Source organism: Panthera pardus, unplaced genomic scaffold, assembly GCF_024362965.1.
Source record: "Panthera pardus isolate Hobbes unplaced genomic scaffold, ASM2436296v1 HiC_scaffold_17, whole genome shotgun sequence".
Lineage (NCBI taxonomy): Eukaryota > Metazoa > Chordata > Mammalia > Carnivora > Felidae > Panthera > Panthera pardus.
In genome coordinates, this window is record NW_026526732.1 from 122689 (window position 1) to 139796 (window position 17108).

A 17108-nucleotide genomic window follows, 5' to 3' on the forward strand; every position below is an offset into this window, starting at 1 on the left:
TTGAGTTGGTGAAAAATCGGGTTGTTTGACATAGTATCTCACTTTGAACCAGCCATAATGAAGTCGACAGATATACCTGATCATCTCCTAAGCAGTAAGAAATAAAGACTTGTTTTCATGAGCTGTGCCTCCATAAGCCACAAGTATTTTCAGGCAGTGTGTGGGGCAAGATTGGGAGGAGGGTTGCTCACTTGCTCTCTGCAAAGGGCTGGTGCTGCCTACTGCATGGGAAGACTGTTGGACAGCTAGATGGGGGCTTGGGCAGAAGAACAGTCTGATTTATCTGTTGGATTGTGGAACTGAAACCCCAGGCTTTTTAGATAGATGTGCACAAAGCCTCTGGGTTGTCTGGAGAAAACCACAGAAAATTCTGACTTTCCTTGAGTTTCATGAAGGTGAACGGAGTTTTAACCTTCATGCACATTACAAAATTCTAACAAGGCAAGTAATCTGAAGGGTGTAGAATTTCCCTCAGAAAAGACTGGTGTTAGGGAAAAATGACCAATGCCTTTCTTACTCCATTGGAAGCTTGAAATACTGTCACATTCCTTCTTACAGTTTTCACGAATTGGAGGGAAGCAATTACCAGGCAAAACTTATCAGGAAGTTTGGTGTAGGTTTGGAGGTATTTTTACTTTCATCCCTTTAATAAATTTACACTGTTCCATGTCCCTCGTAATTCTATAAGAGACATAATTTTGGAATTTTGCAGTAGATAAAACCTAAGTGGCTGTTCAGTGGCTCAAAATGTACAGCCAGTTTGGAGCGAGGCCCTCCTGATACTTCAGCCCTCTTATTCTGACACTTCCCATTGCTGTGGGCATGGGTGCCGATGTGTTTGTCCTAAATTAAGTAATTTCCTAGAGGGCCAGATCTTATCTTTGTTTATCATCTGAAGTGACAGCATGCTTTGGTTTATTATGAAGTACAAGCTATTTTTTTCCATCCTTTTTTCCATCCATTCATCCATGTATTTTATTATGGAACATTTCAAATGGACACAAAAGAAGTTGAGAGACCAGTACAGTGAAACCCTATGTGCCCCTCACCCCCTTCAATAACTACTCATGGCCAGCCTTATTTCGTTCCCTCCCACCCCCTAGATTATTTCGAAGCAAATCCCAGAAATCCTGTAACTTCATCTGTAAATGTTTCAGCCCTCTAAAAGGTAATGACCATATATTAAAGTACAATCACAGTATCGCAATCATACCTTTGAAAATTAACTCTGATCCTTTAATCAAATATCCAGTCTATGTTCAAATTTCCTCGATTGTCTCACAAATTTCTATTTATAGTTCATTCAAGTCTGGAGCAAAATAAAACAATCTCTCTCTCTTTCCCTTGAAATTTCATTGTCAAAGAGTCCAGGTGGTTTGTCCTGCAGAGTTCCCTGCTTTCTGAATGTTACTGATTGCATTTCTGTAGTTTCTATAAATGTCTTTTCTTGTAAATTGGTGGATTTAGAGGCTTGATCAAATTCAGTTCAATTTTTCACTAACAGAGCACGAGATATTTATATGAGTCTTACTAATTTGCTTAGATGAGCAAATTAGACACGTTTCTGTTAGTTAAACAGCAGTGTACCGTGATAGGTACTTTTTGTGATATGATGTATATCTCACCGTATTAATGATTTTTCAGATAGGCTTCAGTTTCTGAAGCCAAAAGCCTTCATTAGATCATAGGTTTCAGACTCAGATGGCCTCCCCCTCAGGCAGGAGGATGCCTCTTTCCACATGGGGGGTGGAGAGGGTCGCCTCTTGGCTTCTGCAAGAGCAGCTGGGGGGGGTGGGGGAGGGAGGGATGGGGATCTCATCTGCCAGGCCACTCCCCTAGGCTACAAGGTCTCAGCTTCTTCTTCAGAGCCGAGCCTTTCTGCCAAGGTTTTTGTGTTTTTGTTTTTAAATGTTTATTCATTTTTGAGAGAGAGCATGAGTGAGGATAGGGCAGAGAAAGAGGGGGACAGAGGATCCGAAGTAGGCTCTTGCTGAAAACAGCAAGCCCCATGCGGGGCTGGAACTCAAGAACTGTGAGATCATGACCTGAGTCCATGTCAGATGCTCAATGGACTGAGCCACCCAGGCGCCCATTTTTTATTTTTTTTAATGTTTGTCCATTTTTCAATGACAGAGTGCAAGTGGGGGTGGGGCAGAGAGAGAGGGAGACACAGAATCCAAAGCAGGCTCCAGGGTCTGAGCTGTCAGCACAGAGCCCGACGCGGGGCTCGAACCCATGACTTACAAATCATGACCTGAGCCGACTGAGCCACCCAGGTGCCCCTGTTTTTGTTTTGAAAAGGCAGTCTACTCTATCTCATTTCCCTGCTCTGTGTTAGTAATATAAATGTCGCTTTCTTCCTCAAATAGCAAACATCCCAGCCTCTTTGATCCACTTGCCTGCTTTGTGAGCCCTCTTACAATTCAGCCCCTGCATTCAACACCTTTATTTACATGTTTTATTCATGGAGTAATAGTAAGAATGCACTGTTAGTCTCATCTCCTCTCTGCCATTATCTCGATTCTCTCTGTGTTGGGACTATTTTTGGGAGAGTGCCTCAGTGACAGCTGTGGGACACATTTAACCTGCCAGCTGAAATGTCTTACAAAATGCCCTTCGTGTTCCAGCTTATGTACATGGCTCGGCCCGGGCACAAATGGCACAGGGTAAGTGTGCCCGGTACCTCTTCTGGGAGGCTCAGGTGGTCCGGATTCCCTTTTAGAAACTTCAGAGTCAGGCTATTCGTAGTGATGACTCCTCATGCTCCAGCTGCCATGCCTGCTCCCTGCTGGCAGCGGGGACTCCGATCCCTGACTCCTTAAAAGGAAAGGTCTTGAGAAATGCTGCCCTGAGTCAGACTGTGGGCCGCACAGGCAGGAGCTTCTCTCTGAGAGTGGTGCCAGGGGAATGGCTCGTGGGGGCAAGAGGGTGTCCTCCAAGAGCATGGCCTCAAAATAGCCTGGCTGTCCTGAGCTTCCCCTGACAGCCTGCCATGAATCAAATACCCACAATCTATGCAAAGCTGTTGGAAACCTATTTATATTTTATGTTTGTGCCACATGAAGAGCAGTTGGATTGAAACTATCTTCCCCGAGGTGTTTTGTTCCCCCTTGTTTCCCTAAAACTGAAGTTGTGTCACCTCTGTGACCAGGGATCACATGCAACGTGACGAGTCACATCGATTTGTGAATGTGCCAGGGAAGGTGCAGCTAACATCGAGGGTGTTACGGACACCTTCCATCGGTGTATTGTAGGGACCACAAGTTGCCTATGAGACATCAATATGTGGGCCGAAACCAAACATCTTGCTTTTGGGAGTAGATTCCATCTCAAAGAATTGTCCAGAAAAGGAAAAGCTTGTTTATCCCAGTTTCCTTCATGACTACACTCCAAAGTCAGCTTCTATAAGGATGATATTCCATGCAAATGTGGCCGATGGCCTAGGCAAGGCTACAGCCACCCTCCCTTTCTCTACTGGGCTACAGCTGTGACAAATGCATGTGCCAGGAGGTCAAATTAGGGAGGACTTCAGGAAAAGTTCTAGGTTGGAAGCGAATTTATATGGATTTCCATCCAGAAAGAGAGCTGGGCTAATTCAGCAGCCTGGCTGGGTCTGGCCCCCAAGAGGAACTCACAATGTCCATTGAGCCCCTGGGGGTTTACAAGCTATCAGGTTAGAGTGGGTGTCCAGGCAATATTTGGGAAAATCTAACAGAAATTGGGCATTTACATGAAACAGGGCCCAAGGATTAAGGAGACTTGTATGTTCACAGGACAGTAGTGGGGTCAGTCCTGGAGCTCCTCTCAGGTTTGTACCTGCACCGGCCCCTCACGTGCTTGCCAGAGCAAGCCCTTGGAATTGTGGTCCAGCCACACGCACATTGTGGTGCCCTCTCCCACACTCATTTTTCTGGCAACACATGCTGCTTATTGTTGCCCAAAGACACCTGCAGGTTGCTGGATATAGGCTCTGGGGTCCAATCCCATTACTTCCAAGCCGTGTGTGTCCTCTGGAGAAGTATTCGACAAGGGGAAGCTGTGGTTTCCTCACCCGTGAAGGAGAGTACTATCAGTACTTCCTCCCAGTGCAGAGTAAGTGTGTGTGAGTGCACAGCCCAGAGCCTGACACATAGTACATCCTCAGGAAATTGGCCCTGATGGTAGTCCCGCTCTTCAGAGGGGACTACCACGCACTCTGCTCCCACCTGCCTGGAAACTTTTAATTACCCTTCAGAGCCTTTGATTTTTGGCTCAAGAGTACCTCAGGGAAGCCATCTCTGACTCCCACCTGCCCTCCACCCCCACCTCCTAATTCACTGTCCTCTCTCCTCTTGTGCAGATTCTCTGCCCAGGGTAACTCCTCACTTGCTGTCCACCATCATCCCAGAAGGCAGAGACCTCACCTGCTTTGCACTCCTGGCTCCAGACCCATGTCCACCATTATTGCTTAATAAATATTGTTAAACTAGTTAATCATGTCAGTTGAGTAGTTTTTTTTTTTCTTGATGTTTATTTATTTTTGAAAGACAGAGTGTGAGCAGGGGAAGGGAGGAGAGAGAGGAAGACACAGAATCTGAAGCAGGCTCCAGACTCAGAGCCTGATGCCGGGCTTGAACTCACAAACGGCAAGATCATGACCTGAGCTGAATTGGGACGCTTCACCGACTGAGCCAGCCAAGTGCCCCTAGTGGTTTCTTGATAAAACTCTGGTTGGCAACTATAAATGTCTTTGATTCTTGAAAAATGTATTGTAACTAAATCTAGTTTTGTAGGAAAACCCTACCCAACACAGGGTGGATCAGTGGGGGTGGAGTGGAAAAGATGAAAAGAATTCTTGGTGGTAGAAAGTTTGAGGAACCACTGAGCTAGCATCTCCTCCCATCCCAGCGGGAGCTTGATCTCCAAATTAAGCATTTGTTTCTGAGCTTAGGAGGCAGCAGCTGCCACAGAAGGTTAGGATACAATGCTTTGCAGCTGACCAGTACCCTTCCTGAATTGGCTTCTCCCTCCACTAGGCCAGGCGTGCACCCCTGTTGGCTTTCTCTGGGCTGGCTTCCAGCCCCTGGCCACTCCCTAAGGTCCCTTGGGGTCACTTCGCTACCTACAGCCCTGCAATTTGGGACCAGCTCCTGTCACCTTCTGTTTAGCAGTTAAAATTCCATACGTGCAAAATTGAGGAAATGACCCAGTATGAAATGTTGGCTGTTTTCAGACCCCAAAACTTTCTTTTCAGTTAGTTGGTGTTTAATAACCTTGTATTTGAACTAAAATTATAAAATCCTAGTCCTGGATCCCTATCTTTCAGCATCTCATAAAATCAGTTTTCCCAAGCACATGGCTTTTAAAGTTTTATCTACTACGTGTAAATGACCATTTTGCGTACTAGTTCACTGGATGAGAAGATTCACACACACACTTCTATGAAAAAAATCCACTTGCTTGGAATCCATCTTTCTATTTCCAGTCCTAAAAGAGTCCAAGGAGTTATTGAAACCATTTTCTCTTCCCTGTCTCCATCGCTACTTAGTTCCTAGTGCAGGCTCTGCTTGTATTGAACCTGGATCACTCCAGTAATCTCACCAATTTCCTGGCCTTCACGTCTTTGCCTCACCCCTCTGTGCCCTACAGGGCAACAGGTATGATCTTCCTAAAATGCAAATCTGACCATGCCACTTTCCTCCTTGAAATTCTTCATGGCTTTTGTTTTTACTCACTTAAAAACATTTACATACAATAAAATTAACTCTTTTTAGGTGCATTTGTATGTGTTTTGACAAATGCATACCGTTAGTAACCAGTACTACAACCAAGATCGACAAGAGTTGCTTCTCACAAAAATCAACCCCCAGCCCTTGGCAACCACAGATCTATTTTCTGTTCTTTTAATTTCTCCCTTTCCAGCATATCTCTTAAACAGAATCATACAGTATGTAGCCTTTTAAAAAATACCTTTTTATTTTGAGGTACTTGTAGATTGATAGGTAGTTGAAAGAAACAGCACAGAGAGATGCTTCACCCTATTTCCTTCAATGATGACAATTTGCAACCAGGATGTGCACTGATGCAGTCAAGAAACAGAAATTTCCATCACTACAAGGATCTCTCCTTTTGCCCTTTTATACCCTCCCCCTCCCCCTTTCCTTAAACCCCTGGAAACTGCTATTCTGTCCTTTATTTCTCTAATGTTGTAATTTCAAGAATGTTATATAGATGGAATCATACAGGATGTAAACTTTTGGAATTGACTTTTAAAAAAATTATTTTATTTTTGAGAGAGAGTATGCACGTGAGTAGGGGACAGGGAGGGGCAGAGAGAGAGGGACAGAGGATTGGAGAGAGAGGGGAACAGAGGATCGGAAGCAGGCTCTGTGCTGATAGCAGACAGCCCGAAGTGGGGCTTGAACTCATGGACCATGAGATCATGACCTGATTCAAAGCTGGACACTTAACCAACGGAGCCACGCAGGTGCCCCATCGGATTGGCTTTTTTTACTCAGTCTAATTCTCTGGAGATTCATCCAAGTTATTGCATGTATCTATAGTTTGTTTCTTATCGCTGAATAGGATTCCATGTTGTAGATGTTCACAGATGTGTCTGTCCCTCTGCCAACCCCACACAGTCTTGATTATTGTAGCATCTAATAAGTCTGAAATTGAGGAGGCTGATTTCACCTACCTTATTCCTCTTTTTCTGAGTTGTTTCAGTTATTTTAATTATTTTAGTTCCTCTGTCTTTCCATATAAAGTTTGGAATTTTCTCGTCTATCTTCATTAGAAAATCTTGTTGGGATTTTGGTAGGAATTGTGTTAAAGCTGTATATCAATTTGGGGAGTATTGACATCCTTACTATGTTGAATAGTAATCCAATCCGTGAACACATATGTCTCTACTTAGACCATATTTGATTTCTTTCATCAGTGTGGTGTAGTTTTCAGCATACAAGCTCTGTACATGTTTTGTTAGATTTACACCTAAGTATATAATTTTTTAAAAGTGATTGTAAATGGTACCATATTTTTACTTTTGGTGTCCATGAATTCATAGCTAATGTATAGAACCATAATTGGTTTCTTTATATTTGTCTTGTATCTGGCAACCTTACTGAATTCCAAGAATAGTTTTAGGTGTTTCTTTTTGTAGGTTCCTTCGGACTTTCTGTGTCTGTAAGTACAGACAGTTTCATTTCTACCTTTTCAACCTGTATTCAGTTCATTTCCTTTTCTGGCTTTACTGCACTGGCTAGAACTACCAGCACTATGTTGAGTAAGAGTAGTGAAAACAAATATTCTTGCCTTATTCCTAATCTTAGGGGGAAAGCATTTAGTCTTTCATCATGAAGTATAATGTTAACTGTAGGTTTTTTGTAGATGTTCTCTATAAAGTGGAGGAAGACTCCCTCTATTTTTATTTTTCTGAGACTTTTTAATCATGAATGGATACTGGATGTTGTCAAATCTTTTTTCACATCAATTGATATGACCATATGACTTTTCTTCTTAACCTTTTAATTTTGTAAATTATTTCAAAATAAAATTAATATTGGGGTGCCTGGGTGGCTCAGTTGGTTAAGCGTCTGACTTTGGTCCAGGTCATGATCTCATGGTTTGTGAGTTTGAGCCCCGCGTCAGGCTCTGTGCTGACAGCTTGGAGCCTGGAGCCTGCTTCAGATTCTGTGTCTCTCTCTCTCTGCTCCTCCCCAGCTTGCACGCGCACGCTCTCTCTCTCTTTGTCAAAAATAAATAAAAAACTTAAAAAAAAACAAATTAAAATTAATACAATTTCATATAATTGATATAATTTATATTTAGAAATTATTTTTTAAATTATTGCTGAGTAGGATTCCATGTTGTAGATGTTAACAGTTTGTGTCTATCCCTCTGCCAACCCCACAAAGTCTCTATTATTGTAGTATCTAATAAGTCTAAAAATGAGTATATTTAAAAATTATTTATTTTTGAATATTGAACAGCTTTACATTTCTGGAATAACCCTCATGTGGTCATGGTGTATAATTCGTTTTTTTGTATTGTGGAATTCTATTTGGTAATATTTTGTTAAGGATTTTTGCACCTATATTCATGAGGGATATTTGTCGACAAATTTCTTTCTTTCTTTCTTTCTTTCTTTCTTTCTTTCTTTCTTTGTACTGTCTTTGTTTTTGAATAAGGGAAATACTAGATTCATAAAATTAATTGGGAAGTGTTCCACCTCTCCTATTTTCTGGAAGAAATTTTATAGAATTTGTGTTAATTCTTCTTTAAACATTTGGTAGAATTATCCAATAAAACCATCCGAGCCTGGAGATTTCTTTGGGGAGTTTTAAAATTACAAATTCAATATTAAGAGTTATAGGACTGTTCAAATGATCTATTTCATATTGAATGAGTTGTGGGAGACTGGATTTTTTAAGAATTAGTCTATTTCATCTGAATTGTCATATTTATGTGTGCAGAGTTGTCCACAGTGTTCCCCTATGTTCCGTTTGATGTCTGATGTCTTTAGTGATATTTCCTGTTTCATTCTTGATATTGGTAATTTGTGTCTTCTCTCTCTTGGTCTCTCTGTCTCTCTCCCCCCCTCTCTATTTTGCTAGAGGTTTGGCAATTTTATTGATCTTTTCAAAGGAGTTTCTGTTTTTTTCCCAATGTTTTTTTATTTTTAAGAGACAGAGAGAGACAGAGCTTGAGTAGGGAGAGGCAGAGAGAGGGGGAGACACAGAATCCAAAGCAGGTTCCAGGCTCTGAGCTGTCAGCACAGAGCCCGCCGCGGGGCTTGAACCCACAAACCATGAGATCATGACCTGAGCTGAAGTTGGAAGCTTAACCAACTGTGCCACCCATGTACCCCAAAGTAGTTTCTGTTTTAATTTTTTTCTAGTATTTTAAATTACATTGATTTCTGCTCTTTATTATTATCTTCTTTCTGCTTTTCTTGCTTTGTGTTTCTTTTGCTCTTTTCTAAGTTCTTGGAGTGGAAGCTTAGGTTATTGATTTGAGACATACAGAATGTGTTCTCCAACCATAGTAGACTCAAACTAGAAGTCAAAGACAGAAAACATAAAAATAATAGGACAATCTCATCTATGAAGCCTCAAGGAAAATAAAACAAATACACTGAACTAAAGAAAAATGATGTATAGCATATCATATATTTGTGTATGTTTCTAATTCTTTTAAATTTATTGAGGTCTTTTCTTTTCTTTCTTTCCTTTTTCCTCCAAGATACCTTGGTATATCTTTTGCGGGCACCTGAAAACATGTATTCTGTTGTTGTTGTTGTTAGGACTGCCATATAAATGCTGATTAAAACTTATTGGTTGTTTTATCAGTTGCTGAGAGAGGGATGTTCTCATCTCCAACTATAATTGTGGATTTGCCTATTTCTTTTTCAGTTCTAAAAGTTTTTGAATCACATATTTTGAAGCTGTGTTCAAATTTAGGATTTGGTGTGTGCAATTTGGTGTGTGCAAATTTAGGATTGTTGTGTCTTCTTGGTGGACTTGTCCTGTTATCATTACATAATGACTTATTTGGGCTCTTGTAATTTTCTTTGCTCTAAAGTTTACTTTATTTGATAGTAATATAACCACTTCTGCTTTCCTTTGATTAATATTTGCACAATATCTATTTTTCCACCCTTTTACTTTCTGCCTATTTCATTATATTTGAAGTGGGTTTCTTCTAAAGAGCACAATGTTGGGTCACTGCTTTTTAATCCTCTTTACCAATCTTTCTTTTAATTGGAATGTTTAGACAATTTACAAGTAAATAAATTGTTGATGTTAGGGCATAAGTTGACATTTTATTTTTTATTTTCTGTTTGTTCTCTCTGTGTTTTGTCTCTGTTTTATTTTTCTTACTTTTTTGTAGATTACCTTTTTTTTTACAATTCGATTTTAATTACTCTATATTGTTTTAAATTAAGAGTGTCTCTTTGTATACTCTTTCTATATAATATATATATATATATATATATATATATATATATATATATAGTGACCCAAGATTCCTTCTTTTCTTAGTTCCTACCTGTTTAGAGAACTTTCCTTAGCCTTTATTTTAGGGTAGGTCAAGCTGGCAATGAGTTCTCTTACTGGTCCTTCATCTGAGCATGTCTTTATTTCTCCTTCATATTATCTCTGGATATGTGATTCTTAACTGACAGTTCTTTTCTTTCAGAAATTGAAAAATGTTGTGTCACTTCCTTGATGAGAGATGAGAAATCTACTGTCATTTGAACTGTTTTCCCCGATAGGTAAAGTCTCATTTCTCTTGCTGCTTTCTACATTTTTTCCTTGTTTTTAATTTTTAGAAGTTTAGCTATGATGTGTCTCGGCATGGATTTCTTTGGGTTTACCCTGTTAGGGGTTCACTTAACTTTTTGAATGTATAGATTTATATCTCTTGCTAAATTTGGGAAATAGTCATCATCCTCATCCTCATTCAATACTTTTATGTCCCACCCTCTTTCTTCTCCTTCTTTGAGACTCCAGTGACATGAATGTTAGATCTTTGGTTATGGTCCTGTAGGTCCCTAAGGCTCTGTTCCTTTTTTCTTTCTTTTTTCCTTATTTTCTTTCTGTTGTTCAGATTGGATAATTTCTATTTTTCTATCTTCTTATTCTTATTCTTTCCTCTCTCCCCTCCTTTCTGCTCTTGGGTCCATTCATTGAATTTTTTATTCCTTTAATGTATTTTTTCAGTTCTAAGATTTCCTTTTGATTCTTCTTATATATTCTTTTTTTGGCTGATATTTTGTATTTTTTCCATTTATTTTCAGTGTGTTTATATTTCTTGTTGCAGCATTTTTAAAAAATGTTCATTTATTTATTGGAGGGGGGGTGCAGAGAGAGAGAGAGAGAGCGAGAGAATCCCAAGCATGCTCCACACTGTCAGTGCAAAGCCCAGTGTGGGGCTTGATCTCACAAACTGTGAGCTCATGACCTGAGCCAAAATCAAGAGTTGGATTCTTAAGCCACCCAGATGCGCCTGCTGAAGGATTTTTATGATTTAAAATTGTTGCCAGATGATTCTAACATCTCTGTCAGTGTTAGAAACAAATCCTTGTCGTTTCACTATCTCACCAACATGTGATATTGTCACACTTTTTTTTAAAGCCATTCTGCTAAGTGTGTAGTGGTATCACATTGTGGTTTTAATTCGCATTTTACTGATGAGTAATAATGTTGGAAATCTTTTGCTCATTTTTTATAATGAGTAGATTATTTTCTTATCACTGCATCTTCATTAGTTTTTAAAAAGCTCCCTAGCATTTAGAACAATACTTGGCATGGCATACGGGGTCCTATTTAATATGACCCTGTTTGTATTTCCAACTTCATCTTCCAATTTAGTATTGCTCTGATGGCCTCACTCATGATTGAAAAAAGTATAATATCACAGTAGACCTCCTTGTTATTCCCACTCCCAAATCTATAACCCTATCTACACCTGTCCTTCTTTATTCCATCCTAATGTAATTCAGGAAGTGTCTGTCCTCCTAACAAAGATCAATTCTTTTACAAGAGTGTTTGATCCCATCCCCTCTCACATTGTTTAGGACTTTCCTTCCATTATTCCCTTTTCTCTCATGTACTATTGATCTTTCATCCGCACCTAACTGATCATTCCTACCAGTAAACCAATGTGCTCTTGTATCCTCCATCATAAAGAAACAAGAGAAACTCTCTTGTCCCCTAATTCCCTTCCAGCTACTATTTCTTTACTCTGATCCTCTTTATACTCAAATTTCTCAAAAACATTTTCTATAAATGCTGGTCCCACTTCTTCCCTTCCTGTTCCCTCTCTCCTGCCCTCTGATCCACTGAAGTGCTCTTGTCAAGGCACCACTGATCTACTTGGGCAAAATCTAGTGAAGAATTCTCCTACTTGACCACTGCCTTCTGTTTTGAAGCAGCCTCTTCTCTTAGCTTTGGTGATGCCGTATTCCCTAGTGTTTTCTCTTATTTCACTAGCTGCTCCTTGGATTCCTGTGTACTTTCTCCTTTTCTCTCTGTCTTCTGGTTGCGGATGTGTCTCAGAGCTCATAAGGCCACTCTTGAAGAAACTTGAAAACACTTGGCTTTTGTGATATAATTTTAAAAATGATATTACACTACATGATGTCTTTTCATTGAAAAGAAGTCCACATTTATATGATGAGCTAAAATTCTACTAACCACCCGCATACAGCCCTATTCCCCCAGGACCTACTGTATCCCAGTATCTGCGGCCTCTCCAGTCATTCTGTGTCCCCAGGGCCCCTGGCTGCCCAGACTCCTCTCCCTTCCCAGATGAGACATTTCCATGCTGATAGAAAATCTCTCAGCTCTGCAGGTATCAGCTTTTACCTCTCTCAGCTACTTTGGGTGAATGTTCTTTTTCACAGCAAACAGATTATGTTGTTCCTAGTAATTAGCACCATCTGCAATCATTTGTTCATTCCACTTGAAGATAACCAGTCTCTGCCATTAGAGCAAACCCCTTGGAGGCAGCACCTCTGTCCCAGTGCTTGGAACAAACAGTGCACATGAGAGCAATGCAGTAACAACTCCCATGAAGCCAGGAGTTGTGTGTATGCAAATTCAGATTTACATACACAGAGGCTACATGTATACATACTCACGAATACAGGCAACCCTCAGTACTCATCGATGCTGTGTTTGTGTGTTTGCCTACTTGCTAAGCTTTATTTGTAGCCCCATAACCAACACTTGCATGTTTTCGTGGCTGCAAGTGGATGTGAACAGAACTGGTGAGAGTGAGTCACCTGCACACACTCCCAGCTGGGAAGGAACCGGGCGATACTCTTCAACTCTCGCTGGAAAGAGGCATCCTTTTGCCACCTAGTTAGTCGCATGTTTTCATATTTTTGTGCTTTTTGTTGGCGATTTTGCCATTGAAAGTGGCCCCCAAGCCTAGTGCTGAAGTGCTGTCTACGGTTCCTAAGTACAAAAAGGCTGTGATGTGCCTCATGGAAAAAATACACTTGCTAGATGGTTTATCCAGGCCTGAGTTCGAGGTCTACTGATTGTGAGCTCAACATTCACGAGTCAACAATAAATATTAAATAAGGTTTCTTGAGCAGAAATGCACCTAAAACAGGGTTATGTATTGATTAGTTGTTGACAAAGTGACCAGAGGCTCCCAGGAACCTAACCATGTATTTCCTCCAGGGACAATGACTTAGTCTTCAGTAACTCAGGGTTTGTGTTGACTTTATAGAACATAATTACTGCAAATAACAAGACTTGATGGGAAATATCTATCTATCTCCAGTTTGCTTCCCTCAATTATCAGTTGAGGGGGATGTTGGAAAAAATGTATGTACTTGTGTATGTTTGTATTTTGTCTGTTTCTTATGAATTGACTGCTTATTTTCTTTGTTCATTTTTCTTTTGTCTTCTTCCTATCAATATAAATAATTTATATGTCATGCATATTAATTCTTTAAAAAAACTTTTTTTTTAAACATTTATTTATTTTTGAGACAGAGAGAGAGCATGAATGGGGGAGGGTCAGCGAGAGAGGGAGACACAGAATCTGAAACAGACTCCAGGCTCTGAGCTGTCAGCACAGAGCCCGATGTGGGGCTCGAACTCACAGACCACGAGATCATGACCTGAGCTGAAGTCGGCCGCTTAACCGACTGAGCCACCCAGGTGCCCCTTAATTCTTTATCTCGTACAAGCTTTGCAAGTATTGCATTCCCGTTGCCATTCTTTAAACTTCACTTTTGTGGTCTTTTCACAGAGGGAAGTTTTAAATGTTTAGATGATCAAATCTGCCCGTCTTTTCCTTTGTAGCTTCTGGGTTTGTTTTTTCATAGAAAGGACTTCTTCAATCTATATTAATAAAATAGAATTCTCTATTTTCTATGTTTTTAAAGGAAGGGAGCCTTCTACTTTATCGGGGATATTTTCAGCATTTTAAGGTGGGAAGCTGCTGAATTAGCAGCTGCTCAGACTCTTTTCTTCCTTCTTTTCCTAGACTTATTCTCAGTTCATGCCTCATGACCAGAATTGATTGATCGCCTCCCAAGTGAAGAGCCTCTGCCTGCACGTCTTACTGCACCCACTTCCTCTCTCAGCACTGCTCCCCCAAATGCTGGTCTGTCTCTGGTAGGTTCTGGCTCTGCCCCTCCCCACCTCAGTGCTCTGTTTCTCTGTCTCTCAAAACAAATAAACTTTAAAAAGTTACATATAAGTACAGACTAAAGACCAAAGTACAGACTAAAGTTCTTTAAATAAGAACTTAATGGCCAAGCCTGACATGGGGCTTGAACTCAAACCATGAGATCATGACCTGAGCCCAAGTCAGATGCCCAATGAACTGAGCCACCTAGGTGCCCCTGGCCAAAGCCTTTTTAAAAACCTCTGAAGAGAATGGAAGAATGGACAGTCCTGACTTCACCAAGATGGGTGTCTGCTTCTTTTCTACAGCTCCTGCTGTCCTTGAACTCCCTCACTGGCTGTGTGACAGTTCCTCATGCAGACACCAGGCTGTAGCCAACTGAGCAGCGGGAGCTTGGAGCCTGGCCCTATATCTTCAGGCGTCTGATCATTTCACATAAGAGAGGCACCCTGCCAATGTCTGCCAGGCTGGACATGTATGGCAGGATCATCCACCAGAGTGAGACAGAGCCTTTTCTGCCCCTTCTGCTGGCCAAGGGGCCTTGAGGGTGAAACAGGTCTCCCCACATTTGTGCTGGACTGACCCGCTGCCCTTGGGCCTTTGTTGGGTAGGCAGTTAATGTGTACAGGCTATCTCCTGCTTCCAACCCCTCGGCATTTTTGTCCTCTATCCCAGCAAATCTGAGGGCGGGTAGAAAAGAACTTGCAAACTCTTAGAAGAGTCTTTGTTTCAAGGGAGGAGCAGCTTAGAGATGTACGGCCCTGCAAAAATGAAACCAAGTGAGCAAAACTCAACCCCAAAGTCATCAACATTCAAAATAATACCAGAGCATGATAGTCTTTTTTTCCAGATATTAGCTGTGCTCTATTTTCTGTGGTGAAGACCCCCAAATCTCTCTCCAGTGGAAGAAACCTTCATTTCTTTCAGCCTCAACAGACCCTATATCCAGAACTGTTTGCCGTTTTTCAGATTCTTTAAAAGACTTAATTTGTTTAAAGGGAAAAAGATTTTCCTAAAGAATCTGGCTACTAAGGACCTAATTCAGTGCCATGATTTTCTGGCAATCCAGATATTCACAGACATGGTCATGGCGATGATGAAGGCAAAGAAAGGGCTTAAAGGTAAGAGGAGAGAGATGCTTTCTCCCTCTCCTTCTGGGGATCTCTGAGCCCTCACCCCTCACCCCTCCAGTAGGCTGTGGGTTTGGTGCTGCAGCCTAGGTGGCTTCACCACCTGGATGCTTCTGGAAGCTGACACGTTCTCTTTCTGTGGTGTGTGGGTTAGCCAACTATTTCCAAATACAGGTGGCCCTTGAACCAAGTGGGGTTAGGGTAGACCATGCCCTGTGTAATCAAATATCTGTGTATCACTTTTGATTTCCCAAAAACTTAACTACTTAGTAGCCTACTGTTGACTGGAAGACTTGCTGATAATATAAAGAGTCAATTAACACATATTTTATATGTCATATGTATTATACACTGTATTCTTACAATAAAGTAAGCTAGAGAAAGGAAGATCTTATTAAAATCATAGGGAAGAAAAAATACATTTATAGTACTGTGTTGTATTGATCAACAAAAATTCATGTATAAGGGACCTGTGCGTTTCAAACCCGTGTTGCTCAATGGTCAGCTGTATTCAGTTTTGTGTTGAGCCTTCTGTCCGGAGCCCTTGCTGGTCTCCCAGGCTGCTGTGCCTCATATTGGGAAGACCCACACGCTTCTCCTTTGCTGTTGTCCGTAGTGAGGGTTCTGAGAGCCTGGGCTGAAAAGGCAGTGTGGCTCCCTCTCACCTGGCAGAGAGCTGTGTCTAGGGCCATCCTGGGAAGCAAGGCCCACTGAGAGCAGGCTGGAAACTGGACATCCTCTCCCAGCAGGGACCCCATGGGCCTGTGGGACACTGTGCATGTGTAGCTTGCTTAGAAGACAGGGAAGGAGGGGCATTGGCTTAGGTGTCCCAGGGACTCACTCCTCTATTAAGGTGCCACATTATGTGCTCCTCATTTCTTCTGGCCTCTGAAATACCATCTCCTCACTACCCTCATAGCTGGCTTGGTCAATACCTGGGCCATTATTCACATGTTTGTTGGTTATAATCTTGTCCCCTTACCAACTGTAACCAGGAGAGCAGGGCTCCATCTGTCTTGCTCGCTTATTGCCTGCCATTCAGGGTGTTTGGCAAATGCTTGTTGGTTTTTGAGTGGGTCCAGCTGCACCTGTTTGCACAGGGGATCATCTGTACTACACAGCCTGTGACATGGACAGACTGCCTCAGCTCCTTAGACAAGGTAGGTTTTGAGGAGACTTTGTGATTCCATGTCATGAACATGAAACCACACTGGGAGCTAGTAGACAGGAAATATAGTCACCTGGCTGTCAGTGAGCCTCTAGGTGGAGAGTTGACTTTGTCCAGAAATGGATGGGCAGGACGCCCTAGTAGATGAACGCCATCAGAAGCTAGAGGAAAACTCCTGCTCCAGGAGTAGTCTTCAGACTCCCTCCCTTATCAGCACCTGTGATATGATGATTTATGAAAAATCACTCAGATGACCAAAATATATTTCTCAGACACATTTGGTCTTCATCCACAGTTCCTTCAGAGCCAAAAGGGTGACACGGGTGTCTTGTTACTAATGAAGGGGGCTTTTGGACCCCATCTCAGGGCAGGGGCTCATGGCCCCAATGTCTCCCTCAACTTCCAGAGAGGGGACAGGGGCTGGAGATTGGATCACCCAATGGCCAATGAGTTAGTCAATCATGACTACATAATGAATCCTCCATAAAAACCCAAAGGACTGGGTTCAGAGAGCTTCGGGTTGGTGAACATGTGGAGATGTGGCAAAAGTGGTGCCCTGCAGAGGGTGTGGAAGTTCCATGCCCCTTCCCTGTACTTTGTGCTATGCATCCCTTCATCTGGCTGTTGATTCTTATCCTTTATCACACCCTTATATAAACTGGTAAATGTAAGCATTT

General features: G+C 41.6%; 1 long non-coding RNA gene across 1 annotated transcript; it reads left to right on the top strand.

Moving 5' to 3' along the window:
- The first annotated feature begins 10176 nt into the window (after window positions 1-10176).
- On the top strand, window positions 10177-14205 carry LOC109245457 (uncharacterized). Its single transcript, XR_002070900.2, has 2 exons — window positions 10177-10255; window positions 13990-14205. It is a non-coding gene; the product is annotated as an uncharacterized LOC109245457 (long non-coding RNA).
- The last annotated feature ends 2903 nt before the right edge of the window (window positions 14206-17108 follow it).